The sequence below is a fragment of the Sus scrofa genome, chromosome 18 (genome assembly GCF_054392235.1).
Source record: "Sus scrofa isolate SSC_HxYL_T2T_F1_AM1 chromosome 18, Sscrofa_HxYL_maternal_Yorkshire_Landrace_v2.0, whole genome shotgun sequence".
Taxonomy (NCBI): Eukaryota; Metazoa; Chordata; class Mammalia; order Artiodactyla; family Suidae; genus Sus; species Sus scrofa.
In genome coordinates, this window is record NC_139400.1 from 62,127,670 (window position 1) to 62,151,356 (window position 23,687).

Genomic DNA, 23,687 nt, shown 5'->3' on the forward strand with positions numbered 1-23,687 from the left:
GTTCCAACTGCTGCTCACAGTATCAAAGAAAAATAGAATACTTCCCGAAAGCGGATCTACCCAACATTTCGTGGTAAAGGTCCTTTCTTTCAAGACCTATAAGAAGTTATCTTAACATGAAGTCTCTTTTTCTTCTTCTTCTTCTTTTTTTTTTTTTTTTTTTTTGCTTTTTTATAACTGCACCTGTGGCATATGGGAATTCCCAGGCTCGGAGTTGAATTGGAGCTGCAGCCGCTGGCCTATACCACAGCCACCGCAATGCAACGACCCACACCACAGCTCACAGCAACACCAGATCCTTAACCCACTGAGCGAGGCCAGGGATGGAACCTGCTTCCTCATGAATCCTAGTCGGGTTCATTAACTGCTGAACCATGAAGGGAACTCCCAAAATGCAGTTTCTTAATTTGTGTTTTATTGCAGTGAAAGAGAAGGGAATGTTGAAAATGAATGCAAGAATGAATATTTGGGTATTCTCATTTTGCTGATTTGTAATAAAGAATTTAGATTAACTGCCAGCGTTACTGTGTTGTTTTTATTGGTTTGTTTTTTGTTTTTGTTTTTTGTGTTGGCTGCACCCAGAGCATATGGAAATCCCCAGGCCAGGGACTGAATCTGAGCCACAGCTGCCACCTACACCATGGCTGTGGCAGCACCTTGATCCTCAACCCACTTTGCCGGGCCGGGGATTGAACCTTTGCCTCAGCAGCGACTGCAGCCACCACAGAGACAATGCAGAATCCTTAACACCACTGCTCCACCGTGGAAACTCCTTACTATGTGTAAAAGTGAATGTCACATCCAGTTGGTACATACTGACCCACAGGAGGCGCCGCTCGGATGCACATCACCTGCTGCCTGCTGTCCCCTCCTCCTCGTTCATCCATCATGCTGCTTCCACGGTCGCTTTTCTATGGTAGAAATCCTGACAACACAGCTTTTCTGAAGAATGAGTCCATTGCTCTCCTCCACGAACGGTCCATAGTGTATCAGTTCATGGTCAGGCCTGTCCCCCGGTCTCCCGAGGCCTCCTGCGCGGATGACAGGGATTCTTTCATGCTCCCTGAAAATCCGTGCCTCACACACTTTTCTGAGTGCGCGTCCCGCTGATCAAAATGCTCATCCTTGAGGTGGCACCTGGACAGACACCTTCTCTCCTTCAAAGTCAGCCCAGAGGGCATTTCTTCTGTGAGCCTTTCCTGAGCCCTCAGGCAAAATCCGCCACTCTGTCCTCACACTGAAGACTGGTTACTCTCTTTATTATAACTGTTTGCCACCCATTTGCTCTGCTGCCTTTTTTCCTTTGGAGGATAAGCTCTTTAACCTCATCTGGCATCTCTGGCCCAGCACACAGTAGGTGCTCACTAAGATCTCTGTTGAACCGGTGAGCAGAGGGGTGGCCGCCAGGGTTCTGGAATCCGGAGCACAGAGGGCAGACTCGACCCTTCACCATGCTTTCCACCCCCGCGTCTCTGCTCAACACACGCCTGCAAATCCTGGTGTGTAAAGGCTTTTTCTAGGCGTCCTTCAACTACGTCCTCATCTTTGCCTCAGTGGGTCACGGCCGGTTTCTGAAACGAAAGGCAGAGGGCAGGGAACCTGCACGTCCAGGATGGCCCTGCCGACTCCGCACCTGGCCGCTGCCATCCTCTCACCATGATGACTCGTGGGATGGATGTGGGGACAAGTTCATGAAAAACGGGTTTTTCTCGGTCAGGTCTTGGAAAAACAAGGCCATTGGAACATGGGGCCTTCAGAGCACGACCCACAAGTACTAACCTTTTTTTTCACTGATAAATGGACTGAGAAGCATTGCCACACAGCAGGAACTTTCAGAATTCTTAATGACTTTGAACTAAGGTCTCTTTTAAAGATGGAAGCTGCCAACCAGGCCTCGGCAGAAACAGTGACTTTTAAGAACCCGACGTGTTGTGTTTGCTGCTGGAGGCGACGGGGGGCCACCTGGAAGCACCTCCGTAGCGCCTCGCTTCCTGCAAAAGCCACAGCTCAGCTCCGCGGCCCAACGAGGAGGACACCTCATAGCAATGGAAGCATTTCCACACGGCAAGTTATTCTGAGGGGGAAAAATGTGATTTGCAAATTCCGTCAAACGAAACAGGCATTTCCAAACGCTACTACGATGTTCAAACACATCCTGTGTGTCAGAAGTGTCCTGCAGATGTTTTGTTTTGTTTTATTTTTCCTTTTTTTCATCTTCGTGGCTGCCACTGCGAAGGAAGCAGAGTCCAAAGAGCTTGTCTCCCTCGTCGTCGTCTTTGCTCCAGACAGACAGGAAGAGCCTCCTCAGCAGCTGCTTCTGTATTCTCAGCCGCATCACAAAAGAGCGCTTAATTATCCTCAAATGACCACATGTTGCAAGCAGCTGGATTCCAGAAAAAGGGCTGCAAGAACACATTTGTAGACAAGATGACACCTGAAGATCAGGACAAAACAAATAACTTGTCGCAAGTGTCTCCTGGGCTCGGCTCCCTCGGGGCTGAAAGGGAACGTTTCAGTTCGGAGGCGAGCCTACAGGAGTCCCTTGGGAGGGTCTGGAGGGGCTTTGAAAGAGGAGCTTTTGAACATGAATGGGTGGTGATGCGGGTACTGGGAGGGATAAAGACAGCACAGCTGTCAAGGTCAGATTGACGGTTACACAAGGTCACGGGGAAGAGGATCACACTGTTTCCTAAGGAGAGCTTCTTAACTCCCTTTTTTCTTTCTTCTTCTTCTTCTATTTTTTTTTTTTCTTTTTAGGGCCACACCTGTGGCATATGGAAGGTCCCAGGCCAGGGGTCCAGTTGGAACTGCAGCTGCCAGCCAGAGCCAGAGCCAGAGCCACAGCCACGCGAGATCCAAGCTGCGTCTGCGACCTACACGAGGCTCACTGCAACACCGGTTCCTTAACCCACTGAGCGAGGCCAGCGATCAAACCCGTATCCTCACGGATACTGGTAGGGTTCATTACTGCTGAGCCACAACTGGGGCTCCCTCCTTTTCTCAACAGAACAAAACTGGATAGGGAAAACCCACAGCAGGGATTATAAGCGCATCCACAGGAGATGGAAAGCAGAAAAACAATGTGTGTTTGTTTACTGAGGGTGGAAGAGAATTAGTCACTTAGCAGTGAACAGAGAGCCTCACTTTGTCATACAATCTTCTCTAGGATATTAAAAGGACTTGTTTCCCAACAGATGTACAGAAGAAAGAAGCTCTCCAAAATTGATGAAATTTACTCTCGGGACAGCTGTTTCCTTTTTGAAGCAAGAAGAATATCGTGCAAAGTAAAAAACAAATAAAACTGCATCTATCACCCTGCAGGAGACATTCTTTACTAAGAGCTTCAGTAAAACAAACTGACCTGTCTGTGTGTTTGATTGTTTTTAGACTTAAGCTATATTTTAATTTATGAGTGAGGGAGACACAGAAACAGATTATATTAATAACTGACTAGCAATGTGCTGTGTGCTAGCTCACACTGCTAAACAGCTTCAAAACAGATAAAGACAACATTTTCATTTTTGAAAGCAAGCTGACTGCAGAGTAAGAAGTACAGTTAAAGACAGCACAGAAGAAATTATTTCTGTGTTATGAAACAGAGAGCATCTCCAGGAGTGGAATGCAGGTTGGTTGGGAGTTTTCATGAGCTCTGTAGCTACTGCTGCCCCAAACATGCCAGGTGCTGGCCTGGGCATTTACGTGGACTATCACAATTAATTCTCACCACAAGCCTGTGAGATATGCCTGCTGAGTTATTCCTCTGACGGCTGAGGAACTGTGGCTTGGGGAGACGAAATCACAGGGCCGAGAGGTAAATGGGGGATGAATTCTCTCGCAAGCTGCGGCAACCCCGACCTCCCGCTCTCGATCAGCTCGCCATGCCCACATCACAGGACACACATGCTGCTCCCTGTGCAGCGGTGTTTCTTACAACCCACGGAAGCAAATGGTCTTCGTCTGCAAACATCCCCACCGAATTAAAACATGAGGCTCACAGACTGGATCGGTTCTGGCCCCACTTCCAACGTGTGCAGCGGTTTCCCACACCACCACCAGCTGGAGGTCCACGAATGCAACTCACTTTGGACACTGTTTACCCAGAGACCGCATCAGATTCCACAGGTTAAGGGGTCCCCTCCTCCACTTCAGACACCCGCTGCCAGTCTAGGTGGTCACTTGTGCTCTGACCAACCAGCGACAGACTGGAGGGTCCCAGGGCCCTCAACTCAGGTTCAGCTAATTTGCTAGAGCGGCCTACACAGCTCCGAGAGACATTTTACTCACTTGCTGAGCGGTTTATTAGAAAAGGGTGTCACTCCATGACAGCCGCACGGAAGAGATGCCAGGGCCGCGTGGGCAAAGGACCGGAGCTCCCACCTCCTCCCCAGGCCACGAAGTACCATCCCGCCAATCACACCACTGGGCTCCGCTGGGACCCAGCCCCCCACCCCTTAAGTAGCATCCACACACGACTGCAGCCGAAGACACGGTCACCCCTCTCATCACTCAAACGCCAAGTGGTTTAGGAGCTCCGTGCCAGAAACAGGAATGACGACTACATACATACATAAAATAATAAGAGACGTATCATTTTATTGGAGTGTATTTGCTTTACAATGTTGTGGTAGTTTTGGGTGGACAGCAAAACGACTCAGGAATGAAAACTGTAACACAGATTACATATAAATAATACATAATATATGCAATGATATTATATATTATATGTGTACATTATATATATACTATCTTATTGGAGTGCATTTGCTTTATAGTGTTGTGGTAGTTTCGGGTGGACAGCAAAACGATTCCGGTATACATATGCATATATTAATTCTTTTTCAGGTTCTTTTCCCACATAGGTTATTATGGAACATTGAGTCGGGTCCCTGGGCTACACAGCAGGCCCTTGCTGGTTATCTATTTTACATACAGTAGTGTGTCTATGCTACTCCCACACCCCTGATCTATCTCCCCCCCCAGTGTTTCCCCTTCGGCAACCATAAATTTGTTTTTGAAATCTGTTAGGTCTGTTTCTGTTCTGTAAGTTCATTTGCATCATTTTTATTAGATTCCACATATAAGTGATAGCAAACGATATTTGTCTTTCTCTGTCTGACTTACTTCAGTTAGTATGATAGTCTCTGGGTCCATCCATGTTGCTACAAATGGTGTTGCTTTGTTCTTTTGTATGGCTGAGTAATATTCCACTGTGTATATGACCACATCTTCTTAATCCATTCATCTTTGATGGACACTGAGATTGTTTCCATGTCTTGGCTGTGGGGAATAGTGCTGCAGTGAGCATAGGGGTACATGTATCTTTTCGAATTACGTTTCTCTCCAGATAGCTAGCCAGGAGTGGGACTGTTGGGTCATATGGTAGTTCTATGTTTTGTTTTTTAGGGAACTTCCATACTGTTCTCCATAGTGGCTGTACCAATTACATTCCCACCAACAGTGTAGCAGGGTATATTTCTTATTATAACTCGCGATATCACATCGAATTAATATCTAAATGAGCTGTGGCTTATAGATATTTCTAGAAATAAAATGATAACAATGACTGCTGAGTAAATAAGACTCATTAGACAAAGTTCCACCCATCCTAAGCCATTTATCCAGGCTAATTCTCTGTTTACTTTCCTTTCCCCTCAGACTCTTTAGGAAATCTACTGCCTTCTGTATCTGCTTGATGCAGCGGAGAATACGAAAACCAAAAAACAAAATAACTTTCCTTGTGTTACTAATAATATGGATGGTTTCATTCCCTTCAATGTATGTCTGTTTCCCATAAATCGGTTTAGGAGAAATGAGTTTAGCAGCAGGCATGCCCATGTGTAAAACAATTAAAAACATATAAAAGCAAACTCAATGAGTACATTTTAAAATAGCTTCTGAATTAAAAAAAAAAAAGCTTTCAGATGTTACATGTAACAAATGATGGTTTTTGAATTAAGTCATGTCAGATACACTTTGTTTTCCTAAAATAAAGGATTGCGTTCAGGTTTACAAAAAATCCTAATGTTGCTTTTTCATAATCTCTTACCTTTGTGCAATTCCCAACTTTCTATACATTTTTAGAACCTTCACTGAGGGCTGGCGAGTTCATGTCTAGCGCGTCGCGGTCAACATCTGTTCATACGATTCTCCACGTTAGTCTCCTTCATGTCTAGGTATCCCCACAGTGGGCAGGGTTTTCTCTCCGTTCTCTGACTCTAAGTCATGACATCCTTTGCTGAGCTCTAGCAACGAATTCAAGTGGCAACGAATCTGCACCCGAATCAGAAACCCCAACCTCCTTCCCCAAATTATTTCAATATGCTCCCTAATAACAATGTTTATCTTACACAAATCAATATCCTGAGAGCTGCCCACGTGGACCAGGCCTATGTCTCCTTTTTTGGAGTGTCTTCAATGTTGTGGCTCCTTTGTCTAAGATACACCTTTTTCCCCTTCTTTCAGGAAATTATATGGATTCTGTAATGCTCAAGCAAAGTCTGCCTTTTTCTGGAAAACACTGAAACAATTGGGATGCGTGGTCATCTCCCCTCTTCCTGAGTTCCCTAGGACTCCAACGCTGGCTGGCTTACCAGGAGACAGACTTTCACCCACGCCGATGAACTGACAGCTCCGTCTCTTACCCTGAGGACAGCTGTGGGGGTTTCTCTCCCCTGACCCCTCGTCTTCATGCCACACTAGGATTTCAGGGCCAAGAGTTTAGTTCTTTTCATCGACCTTTTATGAAACGTAAGTGGGTTCTGGACAGGCCTCCCCAAGGGGGAGGCATGTGGATTATTTTGAGCTAAAAGCAACGGAGATCCTGTGCACTCAAGAGAAACCACTGCCCCTCTCTTAACTACCTAGAAGAATTTAAATTGGGGATTTTTCCTGAGATAAATTTTATCTAAGTGACTCCATCTATATGGCAGGGGAAGCATCTAATTGCCAACCATCTGCTCTTCTTATCATCCCTGTGAATGACCCTCCAGTCCCGGGAAGCCCCAGACCCTTCCCCATTCCTTAGCTCAGGATGGCACAGACACCTCAATTTACCTCGGTGACGTGAAAACTCTCTTTTGTGGGGGGGGTTTCCACATGTATGAAATTAAGTTTGATTTTCTCCTGTGACTCTGTCTCAGAGCAATTTAATTCTTAGACCAGCCAGAAGAACAGAAGCACAGAGGAAAGTTTTCTTTGCCATGTGGGAAATGTTAATGTCACATGTTTTGGTAGAAACAACACACCAATTTGCAGCAACCTCATGTTGATTCCTGAGTGACAGACATGCCGTCTCAAAGGTTCTTTCCTGAAGGCTGAGGCTCCTTTTGATGGCCCCAAGGAGGACATGTGACGGAGTGAGAGCCTTGTTGTAAGAAAGAGAAAAAGGCAACATCTGATGACGCGAAAGGTGGCACAGCCCGGCTTTGCTCTTATGGCTGCTGCTGTCTTGATTTCCTTCCTTCCTTCCTCTTCGCTCCCTCCTTCCTTGCTGACTTTCAGAATCTATAATAAATCATTCATCCATATCTCTGCTTTTTAAAATAAGAATAGTGTGACAGTTTAGCAAATGATATATTTATATATCAATAAATCCTGTGGGACTGCACCTTTGTCACAGTGTGGGAACCATCTAGATCAAAATGAGGAAAACAGATAAAGTTCTGGGTTTTTCTGAACGGGGTTATTTGTTATTTAATAGCTTTGAAGACTTTATTCTCTCAATATTCAACAACTGGGTATTAAGCACTTATGCACCATGGAGTCTTCTCGGCATCTTGGGGCAGAATAGCGAGCGTTGGTCCATGACAAATCCCCTTTCGCATGGAGTTTACATTCTAGGGAGGCGAGCCATACAACCGACAAGGTAAAAATTTAAAGTGCAGAGCATTCAGACGGTGGTAAGTGCTACAGGCAAAAAATAGGGGGATGGCGTTGAGGAAGACAGTTGTAATTTTAAGTGGGGTGTTTGGGAAAGACCCTACTGAGAAGCAGACATTGAATGAAGGCCCAAAATGGACGAGGAAGCAAAATCAGTTCATCCCGGAGTCAAGAGCATTTTGGTAGAAGGGCAAAAAGTATAAAAACTCGGATGCGGGTGTCTGTTTACCCTAAGCAAAGAATCACGACGAGACCTGCACGGCTGGGTTGGGGCTGTGACGGGGAGACCGATACAAAAGGAAACCTAAAGGCAGAGGGACCAGAAGGTGCAGCGCCTCCGAAGCCATCGCGAGGTCTTCAGCTTTCACCCAAATTAAATGATGATGCACTAGAGGGTATGTGGTAGAGGGAAGAGCTAATTGGGTTTAGGTCTTCATGGCAAGGTGTGGTTACTGCATTTAGAGTATTAAATAAAAATTAAAACTCAAAACTTAAATTGAGACTGGAGTTCCCGCTGTGGCCCAGTGGGTTAAGGCTCTGGCATTGCCACAGCTATGGTGTAGGTCTCAATGTGGCTCAGATATGATCCCTGGCTCTGGAACTTTCATATGCCATGGGTACAGCCAAAAAAAAAAAAAAAAAGCAATTAAATTAGGATTTAGGACTTTAAATACCACATTAGGTAAAGCAGTGGGGTAAGAGGCTGGGGCTAGAAGACCTGGTGTCAGAGACTGAGGAATAAAGGGAAAGAGCAGTCAACACCCTACGGCTACACTTTAATCCTGCAGGTGAGCACTCTCCTCTATCCACTCGACTCAAGTTCTTATGGCACTGCTCAAACCAAGAATTAAACTGCTTAGAACTCTGGACGCTTAAAACATGAGGCATCTGGATTGGTTTTCATCTGTTGTTGATCTTTTATTCTGTGACTGGCTATAGACAGCTGGGGCACAAAGTCTAAATACTATGTATCTGCAGTTTCATCAAACTTCTGAAGTCAACGTTTTACTTTCAGGTGTAAATTTGGGAATGAATACGTTAAATATTAACATTTAAAATTTAAAAAGTAATGATTTTTATTCCAGCATGTCGTGGGAATAGTATTACAAAATAACTGAAGATCTGACATATCAATAGTTAATTTTATTAGTTATAGATTTTTTTAAAAATAATTTTTGCTTCATAGGCTACATGTTCATTATATTGGGCCAAACATTTCTCTTTAATCAATGAACCAGTTCTTTGAGAAGCAGCCAATGGGGACAGACTCTCACCAGTCCAGAATTTCTGAAGAGGAGGTTTTGGCAGAATAATTGTTAATCTGGGCTTTGAGCTCCTCCAAGCATGTGCTATGAGTTACCAGTGAGGACAGAAGAACTGTAAAGTTAGTTTGAGGGTTTATTAAGTGAAATAAAGGCATTTTTAGACTCTGCGACTTGAGGGTTGTGATGCCAGGCAGCTAATTGTTCTAATTTAGTCTTTCTCATCTCTTCATCAGAATGTCCATGGAATCAATGGGGAAGCAGAAAGTTGCCAGAGTCCCCAAGAGAGCTAGCTCATTTATAATTTTCCCTCATCTGAAAGCAATATGAAGAGTTACATGAGTGATGGATGGGATTGGGAAGCTTTCTGAAGCTGCCACATGTTCCCTTTGAAAGATAAAACATAAGATGACACGATGTGAAGCAGCAGACAGGAAGGCACTTGCACCTGCATCGCTGCATCTCCCAGACATGAAACTTTACTGGACCAAAGAGCCCTGCAGAAACTCTCTAATCTGTGAGAGAGCTACTCTCTGAGGCAGCCAGTGACACCTGCCCCCAGTTCCATGTCCACCAGTATATTCCTTCCATTACCCATCTGGGGATTACAATCCACACGAATACGCAAAAACGGCAGAACAAGGAAGGGCACAGGCAATGACGCATGGTTTCATAGAGTGAGAAGGTCGTTGAGGTGCAGATGGACACAGGAAGAACTAGAGAGAAGCACAGTCAGGAGATAGGGGTTTTATCTGCTTTTTATGGCAGAGACTCATTCACTGCCCCCTGGTATGAAGGAGTAAATTATTTATCAAAGTGACAAGGCCAACCTATAGGACTACTGTTATTTTAGCAGAGCCACATGGACCATGACTATAGATTTTAAATCAGAGTAGGACTGGGGAGAAAATAAGCTGCTTAATAATGAATAAACAAGTTTGCTTTGGACTATCCACAGTCCTGACTATAAGGAGGTTGGAGGTAAGGTGTGCAGAGATTTTTGTTTTTTTTGTGTTTTTTTTTTGGGGGGGAGGAAGGGAACAAAGTGTTTTTTAATAGAATAAAATCAACATGCTTAACAAAATTAATAAAATTGTTAACTTGAATAGAATTACCCATTATTTAGAATACAATTAAAATGAAAATAAAAGCTCTGCACGAGAAAACTTATGGGAAGGTGCCAAAGCACTTTTCAGAGGCAAATTAATGCCCTTAATAGTACAATTAATACAAAAAGAATTTTTAAAAATTAGCTGAGCATTAAATTCAAGATGTTTAAAAACACATAACAAAACAAGCCTAAAGCCAGTGGACTTAGAAAATAATAAATAAAAAAGAAAACTTGATGAAACAGATAATAGAAGAATAGTTCACTGGTAAATATAGGAACTAATTTTTCAAAAAAGAAAAATAAACAGACAAAAAGACAAATTTTGAACAAGTTTTAATCAAGGGGAAAAAAGAAAGACACTCAAGTGCCTGTAATAGTATTTTTTTAAGAGAGCATATACTATGGATAAGGGTGATATTTTTTTTAAAAGTATTAAATAAATGTGAAGTTTATTGTAATATATTTGAAAACTTTCTTGAAAGGATAATTTTCTGGGAAAATGTAAGTCACCAAATAGAACATGAAGAAACAGAACATCAGTGGGACCAAAGATGACGAAACAACAACAACAACAAAAAGAAGAAAGCAAAAGAATTTGCCGAGAAATTCTCTCTCCAAACAACTCCAGATCCAGCCTGTCTTACTGGGACAGTCTCTCAAACTTACATGGAAGAGGTAATTCCCACACTTTTTACCTGTTCCATGAAAAAAATATGAGGAAGCTTCCTAATTCCTGGTGAGCATCCCTTTTGCTGAAAGCTGAGAACACACACTTCCAAAAAAAAATTAACAGAACAATATCAACACGGATATAGATACACAGTAGTTAGGGCAATGATCCAAAATATGATTTAATAATGAATTAAATCAATTAAATCAATTTAAATCAATAAATCCAAATAGGATTTATGCTGAAAAATAGTAACTGCATGAGTACTTTGTAAGCAGTTAATAAAATTTATCACATCAATGGGTTAAAGAACAAAAACTCCTTAACCATGACATTTGAAACGGCCATCAGAATCATACATGCATATGTTAGTAGTATGGAAAAACTAAAAAGAGGTGCTCATCAAGAATTTCCATGTTGGGCCCTTATTCACAACTGCCAATAATGAACCTTCGAGGAAGTGAAGACAGGGGTTATATCTGCAAATACGTGAATAAGGGCTGCGATGAGGCATCTCATCCACGATTCGCACAGAGGAGGAGGAAAACGGCATCATCTAGAGGGGTAGGGACGCCCAGGACACCTCTTCCCACATTCTGAAAAAATCTGAGTATGAGACCAGGCCGGGAGGAAAGTCTCTGTCTCTCAGCGGAACGTGGACCGTTGAGGAGGCCCAAGCGACCCATATCCTTAGCGATGCCCCCTGGTGAGCGGGACAGGAGCCAAGGGGAAGAACAGAGGGTTTGAGGGGAGAGTCAGGGACTGGTGATCCAGATCCCCTCCCCTCTTCCTGAGGCTCCTTTAGTTCTCTTTTATATATTGGGGCCCAAGTATATACTGGGGTGAAGTCTCAATGCTAATTAAAAACAATCAACTTTATGGAGTTCCCACTGTGGCTCAGCACATAAAGAACCCCACTTGTATCCATGAGGGTTCGGGTTCGATCCCTGGCCTCTCTGAGGGGGTTAAACTGCCACAAGCTACAACGTAGGTCACAGATGTGGCTCAGGATCTGGCGTGGCTGTGGCTATGGCATAGGCTGGCAGCTGCAGCTTGGGATTCGAACCCTAGCCTGTGAACTTCCATATGCCACAGGTGTGGCCCTAAAAAGACATTAAATAAATAAATAAATGCCCAAAACACAACACTCTTTAACCACTAGGTCAGTGCACAAATTCTTTTAGCATTTTTTTTTAATTTGAAAAAATTACAGGTTTTTTGTGAGATTATTAGCAGGCACACATCCTAAATAAAGTTAAATATGCAGCATTATCTTGGTGACTCATATTTTCAGCTGTCCAAGCTCTGTGTGTGTGTGTGTGTGCTTGCATGTTCGCATGTGTATCTCTCAGTCTTTCTCACACACACAGGCACAGAACATCTCACATACTTTATGAAATACTATGTTTTCTATTAGTACATTTGTGATAATATTCAGAACTGAGGAGTTGTTGTCAGGGGCCGTGAGTGGGATCGGGGATTGACCAAAGGAATCTGAGGAGTGATGGAAATATTCTAAAACTGGATTGTGGTAATAATTGTACATATATGTAAATTCATTAAAACCTATAGATGTGTAGATCTAAAGTGGATGAATTTACTTTGTGTAAATTATATCTCAACATAGCTTTTCTGGTTTGTTTTTTTGATGGCTACACTTAAAGTTCCCAGGCCAGGGAATCCCAGCCACAGCTGCAACCTACGCCACAGCTACGGCAGTGCCTGCTCCTTTCACACGCTGAGCTGACCAGAGAAACCTGCACCTCTGCATCGACCCCCGCTGCTGCAGTCACGTTCTTTACCCCCTGTGCCCAAGCAGACACTCCTCAACATAGCTTTTCATAAAACGGAATTGATGAAATATACAGAAATGCTCCAACTGAGGTGTGCCACAGGACATCTTTTCCAGTTTACTGAGATACAACTGACTTGTAACTTTAAGGTGTGCAACGCGGTGATCTGGTACATGTCTGTGTCATGAAATGATTTCCACAATAGTTTTGCTGAACACATCCATCACCTGACATAATTACACGTTTTTAACGGTGCGAACATTGAAGATTTACTCTCTTAGCAACTTCCGAGTATGTAACAGAGAGTGTACTGCCAACTAACTCACCACGCTCAATACGAGACTCCCCAGAACCTATTCATCCTGCAACTGGAATTGTACCCTTTGACCCAACAGCTCCCTTTTTGCCGACACCCTCGTCCCTGGAAACCATCACTCTCTTTTTTGTTTCAATGAGTTTGGTTCTTTTTTAGACTCCACTTAATAAGGAGGATCACGAAGAGTTTGCCTTTTTCTACCTTAATTATTTTACGGAGCAAAATGCCCTCAAGGTCTATCCAATTGTTGCACATGGCAGGACTTCCTTCTTTTTTATGGCTGGATAATACTCCATTGCGTGCGTAAGTTACATTTCCTTGTTGACGGATACTTAGGTTGTTTCTGTACCTTGAGTATTATAAATAATGCTGCAAGAAACGGGAGAGTACACATACCTTTCCAAGTTAGTGTTTTCATCTTCTTTGGATAAATACCAAGAAGCAGAATTACTGGATCAACTGAGAGTTCTAGTTTTAATTGTGGGGTTTCCCCTGGTGACTGCACCAGTGCACATTCCCACCAGGAGTGTACAAGGGCTCCCTTTTCTCACATCCTCGCTATCGCTTAAGGTCTCTTGTCTTTTGGATAACAGTGGTGTGCGGCGAGCTCTCGCCAAGGCTTTGATTTCCATTTTCCTGGTGACCACCTTTTCGTGTACCCGGTGGCCATTTCTCTGTCTTCTTTGGAAAAAGTCTCTTTAGGTCCTTTGCCCATTTTTTAATTGGATCACTTAGAGTATTCTTGCTATTGCGCTGTAGGGATTCCTTCCCCTTTTTGGACGTGCGGTTTGCAAATGTTTTCTCCAAATCCACAGACCGCTCTGCATTCTGTTGGTTGTCTCTTGGGCTGTGCGGAAGCTTCTCCTTTGATATGGTCCCTCCTGTTGATTTTTGCTTTTGTTGCTTGTGCATCCCAATCAAAGTCTTTAACAGCTTTTTCTTTTTTTTTTTTCTTTTTTCTTTTTGTCTTCTCTAGGGCCGCACCTGCAGCATATGTAGGTTCCCAGGCTATGGGTCTGATTGGAGCTGTAGCTGCCAGCCTATGCCACAGCCACAGCAACGCGGAATCTGAGCCACATCTGCAACCTACACCACAGCTCACGGCAGTGCCAGATCCTTAAACACTGAGCAAGGCCAGGGATCAAACCTGCAACTCATGGTTCCTAGTCAGATTCGTTAACCACTGAGCCATGATGGGAACTCCAGCTTTTCCTTGCTTAAATATATTATAAACCATTTTACTCTGCCTTTTATTCATTTTTCAAACTTTTACTACTCTACTTCATATATTTTATGTTCTAAATAAATTTAAGTTATTTACAATTTCCTTCACATGCCCTGCATGCTTGAGTGTGACCTTAGAAAACACTGTGGAATCTTTGAGCTGCGAGTGACAGCAAGGTCAATGCCTCTGGCTTCATGGAAGGCAGGCACCACGAACAGCCCAGCTCTCTCTTTGGTGAATACTTTTGGTTCCAAGGAGCCCACCATGTCTCAGGGACTCCATGGGCCTACTCTGGGAAAGATCAAGAATGCAGGCAGACAAAAGCCAATAAAACACTGATGCCTCACTATTGTAGGAGAGAACTCATCTCCCTCCTTGCCAAAGGCAGCATCTGCATGCTGGAAGTCAGGATTTATAAAGCTCTCAAAAGAGTAGTGGTCAGCAAAGCAGCAAGGGGTGCCATGTTGTGTAGAAAGTAAATCCTACGTTCCTGACCATTGAAGACTATTAATTTACCTTCGAACAATAACTTTCTGAAACTTACTACATAAATGAAATAAGGGGTAACAGAGTCTTTCACTATTCCACCCCAAAACCCCTTGCATGCTCCCTCCCCAGTCTCAAATAGTTAGCCTCACTCTTAGTATTTTTTTGGAAGCGTATGTAGGGGGCAGTTAAGTTGTGAAGTGAAGATTGTGCACAGTAAGAAACGCTGGCAGATATAAACGAAATTCTCTTTAACCCTGACCTTGACCTGGCTGGGTGACTTAAATTTTCCCCATCTGGAAGGTGGGATGGGATGAGTCCTGCCCGTCTGGACTGCTGTGATGATAACCAGTGACGGTCTGTCGAAAGCATCTGCCAGGATGCCCAGTTCACTGCCATCCAATAATGGATGCCCCTCACTGTAGACAGTCCACCCCTGTGCTCCCAGTTCCAGTGCATTTTCCTGTCGGAGAGCCTCCGGTTTTCACAGCCCTTTGTAACCTGGAAATCCCTACCTTGGGCTGTAGGAGAAACTGTCCGAATAAAAAGGTAGAGAGGAGAGACCCTGGCCATGAAGACTAAGCCAAGGCCAGCCAACTGCCCCAACCACCCCTCCCCGACACATCTGCTTCTGTAAATTTGTTTCCGCATCTACCACTTTGCCTGACGTCACTCTGGTCCAAACAGCCAAGCACGTGGACCCGGAAGAGGGAGCCCGTAAGAGCCTTGTGAAACCCTCCTTTGGGGCGCAGACTCCGGAGAGGCATCTCCCCTGAGCCCGCCGGTGTCATAAAGCCGAGGTCTCCACTCTCCGAGTGCTCGCGTGGTTTCTCGCCCGGTAAGAGAGCTGATCCGCTGCAGCCACAGAGCTGCTGGAGCTGGTGCCCTACAGCCACGGGGCTGTCGCGGGGGCGGATACGCTGCGGCGCAGGGCTGCTGGGCAGCTGCCGTAACAGGGCAGTGCCACTTTCCACATCATTCCCTGCTGCCTCCCGGGTTCCCCTGGCTCAGGCTCGCCGCGGCAAGACGGATCTCTGCCCTTTGTTCGTGTGCTGTTCCGCACAGCACCAAAGCACACCGGGGTGTCCTGCCACCACACTCAGTGTTTGAAACCCACGTCCTGTCTTCCAAGGCCCGCTGCGGGTGGGTCCCCCGGTAATGACCCATACACTCCCACACAAACAGGGACCAAGGGTCTCGAGAGACACGGAGCAGACGTCTGAAATGAAGATGGGAGCCCGCCGTCGCTAGTTCATTCATTCAATTCATGTTCGTGGAATCCTGCTCTTTGCCAGGCACTATTCTAGGTACTGGAGACACAGCAGTGAATTCAACCAGCAGAAACTCTGCTGGTGGGGGTTATGTTTTTCTACCTATCATTCTACCATGAGGAGAGCACCAAAATAATATGAAAAAGTGAAATACATACTTTGTCCAATGGTTATGATCCATAGAGAAAAATAAAGGTAGGAAACAGTGCAGGATACAGGAAAGGTGGCGTGATGGTTTTAGATGCACGGCCAGGACAGAGGGGGAAAAGGAGCTGAGAGAGTGAAGATTCAGGGATGGGAAGGAGGAAGTCAGAGCTAACAAATGGGAGGAAGAGTCTGGCGACTTCTGGAGAGGAAGAGGAGCCTGGGCAGGGGAGGCGGCGGGGCTTGGTGGCTGGGGCAGAAGAGGGAGGGGAGGGGGAAGGCACGAGGTCAGGGAGCCAAAGGGGTGGAAGGGTGCCCCTTGGACGTCACTGCCACCATTCTGGCTCCTACTCTGAGCGACACAAGAGGCCACTGGAGAGTTGGGAGCAGAGAGGTGTGGTCTGACATCCGCTCAACGTGCCAACTCCCCCCAGTGCGGAGAAGAGACGGCAGTGGGCCTGGCACCGTGGACCATGCCTCCAGCATCCACACCCTTGCAGAGTCCCCTCCCACATTGAATCTGGGCCCCCCTGTGCCTGACTTTCATCAAAGTATCTGGGGGCGGTAAAACTGTGCTTATGAAAGCCTGGCAGCTTCTGCCCTGGCAACTTTCTCCGTGGTGGAAGTTCCAGCTGCTATAGGCTGGCGAGCCTATGAGAAAGGACCAGGCGGAGGGGGAGAGGCCCTGAGATGACAGGACAAGAAACTGATTTGACATGTCTACGCAAGCTGAGCCGAAGGGGTGGGGAGTTCCAGACTCCATTTCCATCAAACCAGGACCCAGTGCAGCCCCAGGAGAGACCCCAAGGAGACCAACAGGAAAACCATCCAGCTGAGCCCCAGCCAACCCCGTCCAAGCGCAAGCAAGACTGACATGGGTGTTGTTTTAACCCACCAAGTTTGGGGTGGGGGCCTTGTCGCAGGGCAACAGATCACTGGAACGGGGCAGTGTGGCAGCAGCAGGAAAACCAGCTGAGGGCATGGTAACGGCTTTGTCGGAGCAGAAGCAGGGCAGCGGGGAGAAGCAGTCCGATTCCCTGCTGTGTGGAGGCTGAGGATTTTCTGAGGCTTGGATGTGCACTGGAGGAGGGAGGAGAGTTAAGGACAGTGGGAGGCACTACTGGGCACTGGACCCAGGAGAGACCATCCACTTAGGGGACCTCAGCGCCGGACACGGAGGCCTGGCAACCTTCAAGTGGTTCCACCCAGAGAAGTGGGCAGGGAGGCGGAATCCTGGCCCCAAGCCTTGAGATGATAACAGGACCAGAAACCAAAGCAGAGGATGGTGGCCAGACCCCACAGGAATTCTCTGAGCCAAGCAGTCTGGTTCCTGAGTTTTATAAGGTGCCAGTGGCTTCAGACACAGGCCTTGAAGGAGCCCTCAAAGCTACTGATCTGTCCTGGACACTCTCAACTTCCCTATCACCACGGAGCTGAACCGGCAGCGTTGGCTTTGCCCTTCCTAGACGCCTAATCTCTTAAGCCGGGCGGGGGCCTGTTCTTCAAATCCCCACCACACCTACAGGAGCACTCGCACATAAAAGAGCTGCAATGAGCGTCCTCCGATTTAGACAGGGACTTCCGCCTGCCCCCAAAGCCCTGCAGAGCCCTGGCCATTTCCCCTTCACAGAGCCATGGGTTGCTCAGAGATAAAAGATAGTATTTTTATGTGTGAAAACCCGCCTTACTAAATGTCCCACTTCCCCGGGAAGCAATGCATTATTTTCTCCATCTGGCATATGCTAAATGGTTGTGAAAATACAGGAAGTTCCTGTGAATTTCCTCAAGAAAATCTTGACAGGCTCTGCACTATTTTGGACTATTCTGATTTGTATTATGACATTCAAACTGCAATAAAAATAATGTAACATAATATAAAATAATAAAATAAAGTAAAACCTGATGGGGCAGTATGAGGTTCTCTTTACCTCCTAAAGTAACAAGTAAGAACATTTATATAAACAAAAAAACAAGAGTGAAAACAAAAACGAGGGAAGATCGTGTTTTTGAAATGCATGGAGTTGAAATTAACACAGGCAATTTAAGTTGTTTTATCAACATTTTAGGAACATTTGCTAAAATATTTGGTTTGTTTATATCATAGAATCATGGACTATCTATCTGAACTCTATGGAAACTTAGCATTATCACAGCCCTGCCTCTTCTCTCATAGAAGGAGAATCACAAGTCCAGAGAGGTTATGATTTTCCCAAGGTCACACAGCTGCTTAGAGGGAGAGTAAACGCTAGAATTCAATTTTCATGATTCTTGATTCCGTTTCTTTTTTTTTCTCAGAGAATTCCTGAAATGCTTCTGATATTGGTATAAATGTAAATATGAGCACCAAAATGGCCACACCCCAGCCAGGGAGGGAGGAGGACAAAACAAGGAGGTGGGGGGCGTCAAGCATCAGTTAAAAGAGTGGGGAGAAGATGAGAATAACCCCACACCTCTCTCACTTTCCTCTCTCACTTTGGTAGCCAGCCACAAGAAGGGTGTGGCATGAGGAGAAGTCAGAGAGTCCTACTGCCCAAGGACTGTTCCTTCGGAACGTTACTAGACCCAGCTCCTGTCAGCCAGACAGGGAACTTCACTGGGAAAAAGCCAGGGGGTGTTGGTTAAGCACAGAGACACATGGATTCCTTTCCCGACTCCAGCCATGAGAGCTGTGTGACCTTGGGCAAGTGACCTTCCCTCTCTGTTCTTCAATTTCCTAAGCTGGAAAATGGGAATAATAGTAAGACCTACCCCACAAGGTTGTTGTGATGACTAAGGTGGATATTTTGAAGGGCTTTGAACAGCATCAGGGCACATATTTAGCACTATATAAGTATCCAATCAGTAAGCACGACGGAATTAAACTTATCTCATAGTACCCTGTCCATCTTCTTGGAAACGCCTATCATGCGAGGGCCTTTTCTAAGACAGTTCCTGTCTTGGGATCTTTTCGATGATCAGCCCCGCACTCCCACCACCCTGTTTCTAACTGGAGGGTCAGCACAAACGGTGGGACACTTAGAACTGCAGACCGTGGTCCTGCAGCTGTCACTGCCATCACCACTGCTGAAGTGCTAGACTCGGAAGATTCCCCGTTCAACACAGGAAACTGGTTTCATCCACAGCACAGAATCCCACTGTCCCCAGGGCTGAGGACACTGTCAAGGGGCAGCACCTGCAGGCTGCCCAATGAGGGGGGAGGTTCTCAGCAGCACCCACCGGCACAGTCTGCCCAGCTCCTCCACACCTGCGTACCGCCCTGTGTTTGTGATCAATGGAAAGGTCCTGGCTCTTTGCTATTAGGAAATCTACGCTCCTTGTGTTTAACTCCAAATCCTCTCCATACTACAGCTGTGCCATTTCTTTCTGCTGGATTTCTAGGGAGCATCAGGAAAACCATGAGAATTTGATTATGCTGTCTTCTGATTCTTCTAGCCATAAAAATAAAGACATGTTATTTTCCGATGATCTGTATATATAGCCCCCCAAAGAGAAAAGTCTTATTCATTCCTGAACTCAGTTAATCAACTAACATGCATTAACTACTTTATATGTGCTAAATACTGTGGTTTTTCCTCAGCCTACATTTGTTAGGAAAACTAGCAGGGCTTCGGAGCAGAGATCAAAGCCAGAGTTGGAAACAGAATGGCTTCAAGGACCAGAAGAATGCTGGCAAATCATGCCACATGACAAAAAGGTGGAAACAACAGGAAACACGTGGACCAGTGGCAAACTGTGGCATATCCCCCAACTTCAGAAAACACAACTGAAAGAAGGTCAAATATGATTTTTAATTCAAAAATCATCATCCATGCCTAAGAGAATGTGTTAGGATGGTACAACTCAATCAGGAAGCCAGTCAGAGTCCTCCAAGGTTCTCCAAGCTCTCACTCTCTGTATTTAGGTCTATCCAGGTACACCTGGAAGACTGAGCTATACCTGAAACTCTACGATCTGTAAGCCAGCCTCGTGGGAAAGGCTCACGCGCTTCTCCCTAGAATCCATTCTAAGAGGCCAAAGGGGAAACCACCACCTCCGAATCTCCTGGGCAGTATTCCTGCAAAGGAGCCACCCTCACTCTGAAGAGGTTTCATGACTGGTGACCGAAGAGGAGCGACCACTGGGTGTCACAGGACACACGATAACGACTGACTTCCAGCTCTTTCCCTACACGAAAATCAAGCATCTGTAAGAAATGGAGATGGAAGGAGGCCAAAGGCACCATCTTTTTGTGCCAGTACTAGAGTAGATGGCAAGGTGAGCCCTGAGTTCACAGCTGTAATACGTGCAGCAGAACAAAACAGCACTGTGCCAACAACAAAAACAATAACACACACACACACACACACACACACGAGCTCATCACTGGAGCACCCTGAGACCTCAAAAGGCGGACTTCATGGGAGACACGCAATGTCTGGAGGGTACTGAAGAGAAGAGTGGATACCAGGGGTTGGAATAAACAGGCCAAACCACCGTGGGCGTCCCTCGAGGAGGGAAGGAAATGCCATGGAGTCCTTGGCTTGATCATCAGTGCAGCCCCTCCAGGGCCTGGGAAGGCGGCGGCTCCAGAATGTCTGCTCAGGAGAAGATGCAGGGGCGGCCCATCTGGTCCCCTGTCACAGTGTCACAAAGGGAACAGTATCGGAGTTGATTTTCAAATGGTCAGATCTATAATGTAAAGGTGAAAATGCCCAGAAAAATGCCCACAGGTTTCCCCAGGGGTTTGACTCAGCAGCCTGAGTCAATTGTCTTCTCTTTAACCCATGGCTTCCCATTTTGTGAGAGCCAATAGCACAAAGGATTTTAAGGGCAGCCTCTGGGTGTCCCAGCTATAGCATATACTTCATAGTTTCAATATGACATTTGTATAAATGTAAACAGGCATGAAATGAGTTATTCTTTTACCATGAAATCTGTTGATTTATGATCTCCATAGAGTCCCCCCTTCAGACAAGAACATTAGAATGTGGCCTGAAGGCTCTTCTCCTTCCCCTTGTAAAGAACCAGATAATTGGTTATTTTTCTCAGGGAGGCATGACTGGTTCTGATTTAACTGAAGATGGGAATGGGTTCTGTCAGCCGGCTGATGACTGGCTCTTCTTTGATATCTCTCTCCTCCACCAATGGGCATCTGTCTCTGGGTTGCCAGCCTCTCTGCAAACCTGCAGGCATACGTGTTTGTGGGCCTCCCATGTACCGTGGGTGCCCAGAGAAGACCCCCGATGACAGCCACCACTGCACCTGACAGATCACCCAAAACTCATTCTGTGTTGTAAGAGCAAAGGCCTCCCTTGAGCCTTTCTAAAGGGAGAGGTTAATATGGTTCAACAGGAAGCACCACCCTCAGACAGTGTCTCTCGTCTCACTCAACTATCTTTACATGGAAAAAGAAAAAAAGAAGCTCTAAGAAAACAGCATACATTCATTTTTAAAAATGAGAAAAAGGGACAGATAGCCACCAAACTTCAACCCACCCATTCTAAATAACTCCTCAAAAGGATACTAGGAAAATGTGCATCACACTGAAAAACTGAGCCTTCGAGGTCTGTGCATGGACTAGATCACCTGCGAGATTCTTTACATTTTTAGAATCTGATTTTACGACGTTTCATTTTCATGATCCCTTTTGCACTATGTTCTTTAAAAGACAAAAAGAGAAATAAGATTTACATTTTCAGCTTTTCTGTTTTACAAGCAATTGGACCCCATCAAAAATGCAGCAGAAATGGAGAGGAGAGGAGGAAGCTGAAAAAATTGTCTTCTCTTTAACCCATGGCTTCTATTTTGTCCTCAAGACCCGTGGTTTGCCAGTAACTGCCTCTGAACTCAATATTCCTTCCTGTTAGTTTCCCAAAGACTATGTCCTCTTTTGCTTCTGGCAGAGTAGTAGTCAGTTGAGGAGTGAACAAACGAACAAGTGAATGAGAAAATTAATGGATCTCTTTGGAAATATACAGAATGTGCTTATAAGTCTGTTGGCTATTACATGTCTGAGGATAACACCATGCCTACATGCTTGGAAGGATGATAATTCATGTCTCCGGGGCCCATTAGGTCCATTTGGGGTTGATGAATATTTCACATGAATTGGAATTGGAAAAGGGGGCTAAGGGTGTCCTGCCTGAGAAGAAATACTCATCCAGATGAGAAAGAAGATATCTTAGCATGCAGGGTGTCTCCACAGCAGACAAAACCTAGAAATGAGAGATCCAGGGGGGAGGGCCTCCAGAGTCCGGTCAACATGCACTAAATTCCCACTAAATTCTGAAATGCCCTCACAGTGCTCTTTACAGGTCTGGGCAAGAGGGGATGGAAGTCCAGGTTAGAATTCCTTTTGGAAAGATGGGCCAGGTTCAAACAAAGAAAAATACGTATCATTGTGAGACTGATATTCCAGGTGACACCTAAAGAAGAAAGGAATCAATGATGCAGTTCATAGGCAGATACACAACTGGCTCGGAGGAAAGGTTGAGTAAGGGTGGAACCTCTCCCCAGGACACCTGGGAACATGACTCTTGTGAAAGCACAGCCTCTGGCACATCTTGACTTTCTTAGCTCTTGTCAGTATCTGCTACCTGCTCTCTGGAACTCAGGAGAGGCTGCCAAGCGGAGAGGATCAGAACTGAGAAAATGTATCCATGCATCTTGAAATTTCTGAAAGCCGGAAAGGAAGAGTTTGGATATACTGGGACACGTACTTTAAGTTATGAAAAAAAAAAATCAAACAGTTAAAGAGAAAAATAAAGATTCCTTAGTATGTGGCAGAAAATGACAGGCAACTCAACTGGCAGAGGTGACATTTATTGGAGATGAATGTTACGCCAGGCGTCGCGCCCAAGTCTCTACAAGGACTACCTCATTCAACGGCCACCACAGTCTCAGGACGTAGCTACTCCTGCTTTCTGATTCTCTACTAACGTCAAGATGTAGATTAAGCTACTTGCACAAGATCACCCAGGTGGTAAGTGGCAGTCTTGGAATTTAAATCCAAGAAGTCTGACTGCAGAGTCTGTGCTCCCAACCACTTCAGCAGATTGCCTTCCATCCTTGTTAGGGGCTCTTGAAAACATAGTTCTGACTGATTACAAATGATCTCAAAGAAGAAGAAATATGAGGAGGGCTGTGGCGTAGCAGGAATCTCAACCACGGTATCAGACGAGAACAGATCATTAACAACCAGATTCATTGGTTTTCTGGTTTGGCTCCTGGGGAAGATATTCATTATCCAGCAGGTTGTGATAGCTGAATTCAGCGTTTGTGCTGTATGACTCAAACAACGTCTTCATAAAATGTGGACGTTATGTGAAGAAATTGAGGGTTCCCCCCATGGAATTCCCTTAAATATTTTTAAAGAAAAATGTGTGATATATATGCTCCCGTTTTCCTGCAAAATGGTGTTAGCTCAATGGAATCAGTAGTAAATTAATTTTCACAGAGAAGTTTGTAAATAGGTGGTCATGTTTGATAAAATAAATTTTTTCATGAGTACTTGTGCATATGACCAGTTACTTCATATGTGAAATATTTTATG

At 45.2% G+C, this 23,687-nt stretch overlaps 1 long non-coding RNA gene across 3 annotated transcripts in view; it reads right to left on the reverse strand.

Moving 5' to 3' along the window:
- The window catches only part of LOC110257602 (uncharacterized), a 276,977-nt gene that overhangs the window by 38,139 nt on the left and 215,151 nt on the right, over window positions 1-23,687 (reverse strand). The window lies entirely within an intron of this gene.